This window comes from Muntiacus reevesi, chromosome 3 (genome assembly GCF_963930625.1).
Source record: "Muntiacus reevesi chromosome 3, mMunRee1.1, whole genome shotgun sequence".
NCBI lineage: Eukaryota > Metazoa > Chordata > Mammalia > Artiodactyla > Cervidae > Muntiacus > Muntiacus reevesi.
This window is the reverse complement of record NC_089251.1, coordinates 246528080-246538633: the sequence shown is the minus strand read 5'-3', so window position 1 is coordinate 246538633 and position 10554 is coordinate 246528080. Positions and strand designations below refer to the sequence as shown.

Sequence of the window (10554 nt, the reverse complement as noted above, 5' to 3'; positions counted from 1 at the left end):
TGAAGGAATAATTAGCAAATTATGTAAAAGAATTATATCAAAACTCTTTACTCACAAATCTTTATTGACACCTCAATGCCTACTAAATAAAGTCCAAGATCCTTAAGGCATATTCAAAACCCTCTATTAGCTCACCCAAGTTTTCCTCCCCAACATTATCTCCTATCTCCATGGGCTTCGTGTTGCTCCTCTCCCACCAGCACCTTCCCTTCCTCCTTGAAACTTTTCTCCATCAGCTCTCACTCTCATCATCACATCTGTCCACGAAGAATACTCTGTTCTTCCTCCATCACAGATGCAGCACTGGCAAGTTCTATTCAAAGATTATGTTACTGAAATCTGAAGGAAACATAAAATGTTACAATAGTCTGTTTTCTGAAACTGAGATTTCTGTCTTAACAGATCCAATAGAGATAGGTTTTCATCCCCAGATAACTATATCTTAGATAGAGTCAGATGAGTTGGTAAAACATTATACATTATTTGGTTTCTTAGTCCCCAGAGCTTCCAGGAGACATGTGGTGCTATTTTTCTGGATAAACCAAATTCTCAGACCAAAGCATCCAGACATTCTAGGAAGACCAATAGTATCCCATGTGATATTCAAAAATATCACCAGTTTCTTGGATTTAGGCACATGTGATTAGGAAGGAGGACTCTTCTATTTTTGCTATCTGGAAAAGCTAGAATTGTATTCCATAAGGTAATTATTAATTGCAGTTAATAATGGCTCAAACCATCAAGTGACAGCAACCATTTTTTATATAAAATTTTCAGTTATCTATAGATTTTATTTTATTTTATTTTATTTTTTTTTTTTTTAATATTATTTTATTAGTTGGAGGCCAATCACTTTACAACATTTCAGTGGGTTTTGTCATACATTGACATGAATCAGCCATATAGTTACATGTATTCCCCATCCCGATCCCCCCTCCCACCTCCCTCCCCACCCGACTCCTCAGGGTCCTCCCAGTGCACCAGGCCCGAGCACCTGACTCATGTATCCCACCTGGGCTGGTGGTCCGTTTCACCATAGATAATATACATGCTTCTATAGATTTTAAACTTTTTATTTATTTCTTTATGGCTGTGGCGGGTCTTTGTTGCTGTGTGAGGGCTTCCTCCAGCTGTGCCAATCAAGGCCTACTCTCTAGGTGTGGTGCACGGGCTGCTCACTGCGGTGGCTTCTGCGGAGAAGAGTCTAGAGTGCAGGCTTCAGTAGTTGTGACGCACCAGCTTAGCCGCCCTGCAGCATGTGGACTCTTCCCAAAGCAGGGGTAGAACCCATGCACCCCGCATTGGCAGACAGATTCTCAACCACTGGACCACCAGGCAAGTCCAGATATCTGTTTATAGATTTTTCATGGCCCCTCTTAATTGTAAATAGCATTAGATGATGCCAATAATTTAGTGTTTTCACTTGCCATTTTTTCTCTTCAATATGGAATTTTTAAATAACTGATATGTCTGGTCTCTATTTTCTTCCTTTTGCTTGCCTACGAAATGTCTACAACCAGGTGATATAGTTTTTCTGGTCTACCTAGAAAGAGGCTAGAGGAAGAAATAAGGGAATGACTACTTTCCAGTAGCTGGCCCAGGACCTATCAAGAGTGGATTAGTTAGTTTATCATAATCAGAAAATCCTGATCAAATGTCAAAGTCACATTTTTTATATTATTATTTTGAAGTTAAAATTCTAGCAAATATTTTTATAAGTTCTACTTGTTTTTTTGGTCAACACTTTTTCTAACTTTTCAATGTCCACTTGTATTAAGTCCCTGTCCTCGTTGTTTGTAACACCTTCCAATTTAGTATCATCTGCAAATTTCATTAACATGCTATTTACTCCCTCTTCCAGATCATTAATAAATGCTATTTTCTTATGTATTAAATTTTGCGGTCGAATAGATTTAATTTGCTGTTGTAATTTCAGTGCATGTTTTCTAAAGATACAATGCAGTTAAGAATGGTCTTAACATAGGCTTAAATCCATACCTAGTTTATAGTTATTTTACTATTATGCAATTCATTTGTGCTCTCTAATCAGCACTGTTGTGAGCTCCATTGAAGCAATAATCTATTGATTTTCTCTTCCTTCTTTTTCAATACAGTCATCATCTTGGCTTTAAATACACAGCAATAGCAGAGTTAGCACTATTGTGTAGTTGTAATCCACCACTATTTATAAAAGGAAATTAAGTCTTTTATTCTCAGTGGATATTTTTCCACTGTTGAAGAAATATTCTAACATTAAAAATTATTTTATAACCATAATATTTTATTTTCTTAAGCATTGTATCAATTTTCTACAAAGAAATAGGTTCTAGAATTTTAAAGCAAGTAAATGTAATGTTTATTACATTTATATATATACAACAGATATTTTATATAAATAATATATTCTATATATAGAGATAACATTAGAAGTGTGTGCTATACCTTTTCTTTTATAATAAATCAGTTCACTGACTCCCTGACTCCTATAGGCTCTGGGGTGACTTTGTTCTTTATAATGGACTCAGACATGCCACCTTCAAATCAGAGAATGAGATTCATTAAGCCTTTTTTTCACTTTGTGTCACACATCATCCTCCTTATTAGAGCCAGTTTTCATTTTCAATGAGATGAGGCTTCTCACATGCCACTTATTTCTACTTAATGTTCACATATTGCAATTTTAAATCATTTTTTTCAGGAGCTTAGCCTTCATGTTTCTACATAATATTTCCAGGAAATATTTTCTCTTCCCTCACTGTCAGTCTCTCTCTCTCTATTCCCCCTTATAAAGTTAACTGAGTATAAACCCACAGTAATCTTTTCTTTTCCATACTGAGAAATTTATTTAATCTCTACATCTCAGTTTCCCCATCTGTGAATTTGTAACGGAGCAGGATCCTATGCGACCTTCCTGGTACAGACCCCTCCCCCGTATTCTGTGCTTTAACTTCTCTCTGAAGTACCTAGATAATCGTATCTGATGCACATTTCCTGAGAAATTTTACAGATGCTAAAACCACCACCAAGTGGAAGAAATTAACTACTTGATGATCATGAGCATGTACCAGACCTGCTGGTATCTGAGGATGGATAATGGTAAAACCTGTGACACCGCCCTGTAACCTCACCATCAGCCAGTCAGAGAATCATGCACAAGCTGATCTCAAACCCTCAAGTCCCCTCCCTCACCTCGCCTTTAAAATGTGTTGACTGGGGAAAAAAAAAAAAAAAGCACACCATGAGAGTTGTGAGTTAAGTTTTATTTGGGGTAGAATAAGGACTACAGCCCAGGAAACAGCATTTCAGATAGCTCTGAGAGACTGTTTCAAAGAGGTGGGGAGAGGGTCAGTATATATGTGATTTTGGTGAAAGCAGAGTATATTCAATCAAGCACATATTTTTTGCAGCTGGCTGCTGCTATTCTCTTGAAAGTTACTGCTAGGTCATGAGGAGCAGACCTCATCATGAAGGTTTTTTTTTTTTTTTTTCTCTTCTTTTGGTTGCACCAGGCTGCATGTGGGATCTTAGTTCCCCGATTAGGGATTGAACCCATGCCCGTTGCACTGGAAACACAGTTTTAATCACTGGACTGCCAGGGAAGTCCCGCCATGAAGGATTTTTATGATCTTCTAGATATGAGCAAATACAGGAATTGGACTCGTAAAGTCTTCTGAAAATATCTATCTGAAGGCCTATTCCGCCAGTTTTTCCCAGAGCATAGAGGGCCTTTTTCCTGATCACCCCGAATTTCTTTCAGGGGACATTGAAGTTTGGCTTCCCTGGTGACTCAGTGGTAGAGAATCCACCTGTCAATACAGGACACACGGGTTCAATTTCTGGGTCAGGAAGATCTCCTGGAGGAGGAAATGGCAACCATGCTAGTATTCTTGCCTGGGAAGCCCCATGGACTATAACCCCATGGACAGAGGAGGCTGGCAGGCTGCAGTCCATGGGGTCTCATGAGAGTTGGACACAACTTACTGACTAAACAACCACAACTGAAGGTCAGCAGCTGCAGCAGTCCATGATTTAGTTCTGCAGAGATATATGCAAGTATCAATTTGTAGTTGTCAAATGCTTTCCTGAAATCCATCGGGAGTTTTGGCCTTTTTGAACACTAGCTGTCCTGAACTCCTTGTTTGGCACCCTGCAATAAATGCTGCACTTTTCTTCCCCAAAACCCGATGTCAGTAGACCGGCTTTACTGTGTGAGGGCGAGGGACCCACTTGGTTTGATAACAAGTTGTCCCCTCATGGGCTTCCCTGGTGCTCAAATGGTAAAGAATCCACCTGCAGTGCAGGAGACCTGGGTTTGATTCCTGGGTTGGGAAGATTCCCTGGAGAAGGGAACAGCTAGCCACTCCAGTATTCTTGCCTGGAGAATTCCATGGACAGAGAAGCTTGGCAGGCCAGTCCACAGGGTCACAAAGTGTCTGACAGGACTAAGTGACTTTCATTTTTACTTTCTGTCCCCTCATAACTGGCCTATTCATCTCAGAATGTTGTTGTCAAGTTCAAATGAGATAATTCATGCAAACATGTTTTATAAGTGATATACAAGCAAATTAATGTTTTATTATGTTTTACTGAAATATAATAAAGGCAAATACAAGATATTATTTTCATTGAGAAATTAAAGCTGTATTTCCACAGATTTTCCATGTTGAACTTTCAGTAAATGTCTATTTTTATGGCAGAATACATGTTATCCTTTCATAATTGGCCCTAATCCTAATTTCAATGCAATTGAGTACTAAATCTAAGATTTGAAGAGAAAAATGTCTGCATTTTAGATAACTAAACAACATGCAATTTTACATTCCAGGTTCCTAAATAGTTTCACAGTAGGCCTGTAAGTTAGAAAAGACACAACAAAGTAAATTCTGTTTTCCTATGGGAAATTTTTTATTCTTTTTTCTTACTTTTGAAGTCTTAAAGAGTTGAATTTCAGCTGAAAAGATTAAGCTAAAATTTAATTTTCTATCTAGAGCAATTATTCTTAGGTAATATTTGAGATTCTATGAAATTCTCTATTTTTTTTTTTCCTGCAAAAAACTTTATTTTCCTCTGCTCCAAGGCTTGGGAGAGGGCTCCAGGGTGGTTAAAAAGCTGAGTAGTGGCTGCAGTGGTAAAGAATCCACCTGCCAATTCAGAAGATGCAAGAGACACAGGTTTGATCCCTGGTCGGGAAGATCCTCTGGAGAAGGAAGTGGCAACCCAGGCCAGTATTCTTGCCTGGGAAATCCCAAGGACAGAAAAGCCTGGCAGCTGCAGTCCACAGGGGTTGCAAAAGAGTCAGAGATGACCTAGCCACTAAAAAACCAAAAAGTTGCAAAGAGACTTCATGCAGAAGTGCTGACACCTGAGAAGCTCCTCAAAGGCTACTAAGAGACAAGCTGGAACCTCGGGCTCTTTACTGGAGTGCTTGCACCTGAACAAATGTCTCTTCCAGCAACAGAATGCAAAGTAACTATAAGGCATTAAAAATAACTGTACCCATGCACAGTTGGGGGCAAATTATGAACAAGAAGATACAAAAAGGCCAAAACCCACGGCCACTTCGGAGGTTCAGGGAGCAAAAGCAGAGTACCATGCATGGTCCCTGCAAACAGCACCGTCAAGGGGGTGGGCAGACCACCTGAGCCTCCCCTCCTGCCCGCCCCTCCAATCTACCCCTATCCTCAGGCCATTTGAGAGAGTAGCTCACCCTCCCTCCCGAGGAGTGAGCAAAGGCACATGTTACTTGTTTTCGTTCTCTCTCGCTATAACACGGATCCCAGCAAAGCCTTGCCCAAGTTTCCCGTCTGGCCTCTAATCAATTTCTGTTGATTAAAGAGTCCAAGGTCCCCGGGCTGGGCTCCAGAAGCCCCTAGTCTAGAGGTGACTCTTTGGAGGGGAACGCGTCCCGCCCAGCCTGGGGACCAGCCAGCCTGCGGAGGGGAGTCACGTGCTCGCCATCTTGGTGTATTTCACCTGCTCCCGCAGGACGCAGCTCTCCCCCAGGGCAGAGCCCGGGGCATGCAGGGCCAACAAGGCCTGGTTCCGGTTCTTCTTCATGAGAATGGCAACTCCCACAGCGTCCTGGATTTTACCCCACTCTTCTTGGGGCAGCTTCCACCCGTCCTGGAAGACAGCACGGCTGCTGCCCAGCTGGTTTTGCATTTTCAAGGGACCGCTGGGTGCCCTCACGTATCCCTTTGGCTGATTCGTGGGAAAAGTGGCCCCTGCCCTCCAGATCCACATCATCTCAGTGGAAACGGAAGCCCAGAGAGAGGTAGGTGTTAGAGGACTGCGGAGGCAGGTTGACCGGGTGGTGGACTGTGGCCTCCACCTCTGTGGAATAGCTCTCAAGAATCTGGGAGCTCTTGGATAATTGGTTAATAAGGAGAGAAACTGGAAAGAATGGTGTTGGCTGGTCCTGGTAGCTGAGGATAGTTGAGTGGTTGGTTCTGAAAGTTGTGACTGGGAAGAGGTTGGAGGGTGGTCGAGGTGTCGATGAAAGTAATAGACAATCCATAACAAGACTAGAAAAGTTTAATTTGAGCCAAGTTGAGGACTAGCTCAGAATTTTGCTTCCAAGATTACTCTGAGAAACTTGCTCTGGAGAAGCAGGGTTTTCAACATAGTTTTATATCTTGTCAAAACAAAGAACATTGAACAAGTCAGGGTTACATTTCTTCAGTGTTTCAAAAAAAAACAACAACAGGGAATTCCCTGGTGGTTCAGTGGTTAGGACTTCATGCCAAGGGCTCAGATTCAGTCCCTAGTCAGGGAACTAAGATCCCGCAAGCCATGTGGTGGAGTTAAAAAAACAAACAGAAAAAAGACAAAAAAGCAAAAACAGAAGAGAGCAGTAGGTACCCACTGGGAAGGGGGTCTTATCATCAAAGGAGAACCAGTGTCAGTGTCCAAGGACGAGTGGTGTTTAACCTTTTTATTTTTTAACATGGCCATTATTTACTTCTGGTCAATAGGCCCTTTTCTTTAATAATTAAAGTAGTCATACAATGTTTGTTTGATAGGACATAAGCAGGCTGTTATATTTAGCATAAAATTCAAATTAACTCATGTATAAACCAGAATGACTTCCCTGTATCTCGATATGTGAAAATTTCTTTTATCAGAGGCTGGAGGAAGGGGTGTCCCCAGGTCTGTTTCATCCAAACACTGTTAAGGAGGAGAAAGATCCAAGGGAGGGCCAAACACACTGCTGAGAATTGATTCTTTTCTTTTTATGTATAAATGTATTCTTTTATGTGCTCCCAATGCAGGAGCATTGGGATACATTTGTGTATAAATGTATTCTTTTTGAAAAATTTATTTATCTTTAATTGAAGGATAATTGCCTTACAATATCATGTTGGTTTCTGCCACACATCAACATGAGTCAGCCATCGGTATACACATGTTCCCTCCTGTCTGCCTCCCACCCCTCCAGGTTGTTACAGGGCTCCAGTTTGAGTTCCCTAAAAATATGGAATGCTTCACAAATTTTCATGTCATCCTTGCACAGGGGCCATGCTAATCTACTCTGTATGCATCCAATTTTAGTATATGTGCTGCCGAAGTGAGCACCGAGAGTTGATTCTTCACTATTCGCATCTCTCACAAATTCATCCTCGTGACACGTTCCAGTCTTTTCATTACAAATCAGGTTGAATGATAAATCTCTGTATAATTTCTTTAAAAGATCTTTTCGTTGGAGTTTGCAGGATCTTTATTTGCAGCACGTGGGATCTGGTTCCCTGGCCAGGGGCCAAACTCAGGCCCCCTCCTGCACTGGGAGCACAGAGACAGCCGTCAGACCACCAGGGAAGTTCCCTGGATAGTAGTTTTTTACTTCATTAATGTAAAGCAAACCTTGCCAAACTTTTGCGGTAGACATTTCAAAATAATTGTAAGTCAGATATGCAAAATCCTACTGAATTATTTCAGTTGAGTAATCAAAAGTCAACCTCACTAAGCCAACCTTTGGAGAAGGAAATGGCAGCCCACTCCAGTATTCTTGTCTGGAGAATCTCCATGGACAGAGGTGTCTGGCGGGCTACAGTCCATGGGGCTGCAAAGAGTCGGACACAACTGAGCGACTAAGAACAAGCCATCCTTGGTCAGTGTGGACAACCAGTTTATCTGGATTATTTCACAGACCTCTCTAACAAGTTTCAGTGTTTCAATTACATAGCTTAAAGATCTATGACTAACATCCCTAGCCTCTGGAGGAATATGCTTTAGACACACCTCTAGATGGTTCAGGTTATTTCTGGTTCTGAAAGATCTAGATGCACAAGTTTTAGTGTTGACATCCTGTTATGAAATAAAGCTCATGGATATTCTTGAAGTCATAGGCTGGTTTTAGTCGTTTTATTTCCCAAAATGTATGTAAGTGGAGGCCAAATTCAAGTTCTTACCTTTCCCCAGACTCTTTCTTAGACAAGTCACAGTGGACGTTGAGTGGTCTTATTCCATGAAAAGTTGGGAGATTGGTGGATCCTTTGGGACAAATGTTAGTGAGGACTGTGAAGTGTCAGACTCAAAGATTAAGGCTGTGACTGCAATACAGCCTAGGGACTAAGAACACGGGCTTTGGAGTTGGATAGACCTGGGCTGAGGTCTGCTGCTTATGAGCTGTGTGACCTTTTGTGTTTTACTCAGGCTTTCTAAGCCTCAGTTTCTTCATCTATAAAAACAGGATTTTTGTTTGGATTGAATAAGTCAACATATGTACAGTGTTTAAAACAGGTTAGTTTTGAGTTAGTGTTGCTGTTATTATTGGTCATGTTTCACATGCTAAATATATTTTATTATCATTATTCAGTTGTATGAATTGTTTTCTGTGGAATTAGTTTTTCTCTTTTATGGTACTAGTTTTCCTAGACATCTCTGATCAAATTAGTCGTGTTAAAAAATAATTTATTTGTTTATTTTAGACTGTGCTGGGTCTTCATTGCTCTGCGGACTTTTTCTCTCGTTGTGATGAGCGAGGGCTACCCTGCAGTTGGGGAGCGCAGGCTTCTCATTGTGTTGGCTTCTCTTGTTGCAGCTCACCGGCTCTAGGGCTCTAGAGCTTCGGTAGTTGCAGCTCATGGGCTTAGTTGCTTAGTGGCATGTGGGATCTTCCTGGATCAGGGATCGAACCCGTGTGTGTCCTGCATTGGCAGGCAGATTTTTTACCACTGAACCACGAGGGAAATCTGATCATTAGTTATTGTTTTTATGTAAGAATGAAGAATTAGATTTGACTCTTTACTTAGCTGTCATGGACTTTCTTTATTGTTGAGAAATAGATTTTTTCCCTATAGGATACTTCCCTGAATAGGAAGACTCTATGATAACCTCAAGTACGAGGAGGGACTAGTTGACAAGCAGTCTTGCTTTAGATGCAGTTAACTTGTACACATATTTTCATGGTGGACTCAGCCAGAACAGCAGAAGTAGAAATCTTGCCTTGGATTTTTTCTTTCTCATTTTGTGAAGTTATAACTTAAGATAGCTAATGAAAAAGTGTGCAGAAGGTGACCAAAAAGGTACTCAGGGAGCATAAGTTTTGCTACAGCTTGTGAGGCCAGTTATCAAGAAGGTCAAAATCAGGAAAAATTAAAAATTGACAGAAATCCGTTGATATTAGGAAGGGCATCTAAAGTATCACTGCAGCCTCTGAGGAATTGTCAAAAATAGCAGGGAAAAAACTGTTCCCTAAGTTTATTATAACTTAGGGGACTTTAAGAGAAAGGAAGAATGATGTCACTATGTATTCTGGGGATTTATCTTTACATGGAAAGGTAATGGCTCGGTTAGGCTCCTATGTCTGAGAATGAATCCCATGCTGAATGACTCCTTAGCACAGAACTGGGGAAGGCTTGAAGTTTCAGTCTTTCTTTATTTCCCGCCTCACTAGTCTCTGAAATGAAGAGTTAGAGAAGAGAGGTTTACTTTCCCTGGTATAAATTATGACACTTGCCCTTATGAGGCAGAAGGAGACGTAGCTAGTTTTGGTTTTAATTAAGACCATTTGCTGTTACCTAGTATAACAGTTGTTTGTTTTGTTTTTTGTTTTTTGGTCATTTATAGTTTTCTTTCAAAGAGAATGACCCTAGTGATAGGAGGGTCTTCTGTTTGCTCAGTACAAACAATATCTTCATTCCCAGTCAAAATGGAGATTTTTAAGTTTGGAGCTAAGAAGTAGGATAAAATTAAGTTGATTTGCATAAAGAAGAAAATGTGACTTAGGGTTCCTAAAGATTATCCGCAAACTGGAGGGGGTGGGGAGAACTAGGACTAGAAAGAGCAGAGCCTATGATACGCAGCAAAGAAGAAAGATTTGGAAGACAAATTATGTTCAATGAGGATTTTTTTTTTCAATAAAGATTTTTAAAAATGAAATACTGTGCAATTCTGGAATGAAACCCACTTCTTCCATCTTATCTGTCAAAAAAAAAAAAAAAAAAGTAAATCTGCATTGTTGAATAATGCTCTGATTTCAGTGGATTTAGTTTTTAATGAAATAAAACATAGCGAACAATGTGAAAACGCACATGGGCTAACTCAGCTTTGAGG

At 40.5% G+C, this 10554-nt stretch overlaps 1 non-coding gene across 1 annotated transcript; it reads right to left on the bottom strand.

Moving 5' to 3' along the window:
- Positions 1-7468: 7468 nt before the first annotated feature.
- On the bottom strand, positions 7469-7575 carry LOC136165671 (U6 spliceosomal RNA). The gene has a single exon (XR_010662675.1). It is a non-coding gene; the product is annotated as a U6 spliceosomal RNA (small nuclear RNA).
- Between the last annotated feature and the right edge of the window lie 2979 nt (positions 7576-10554).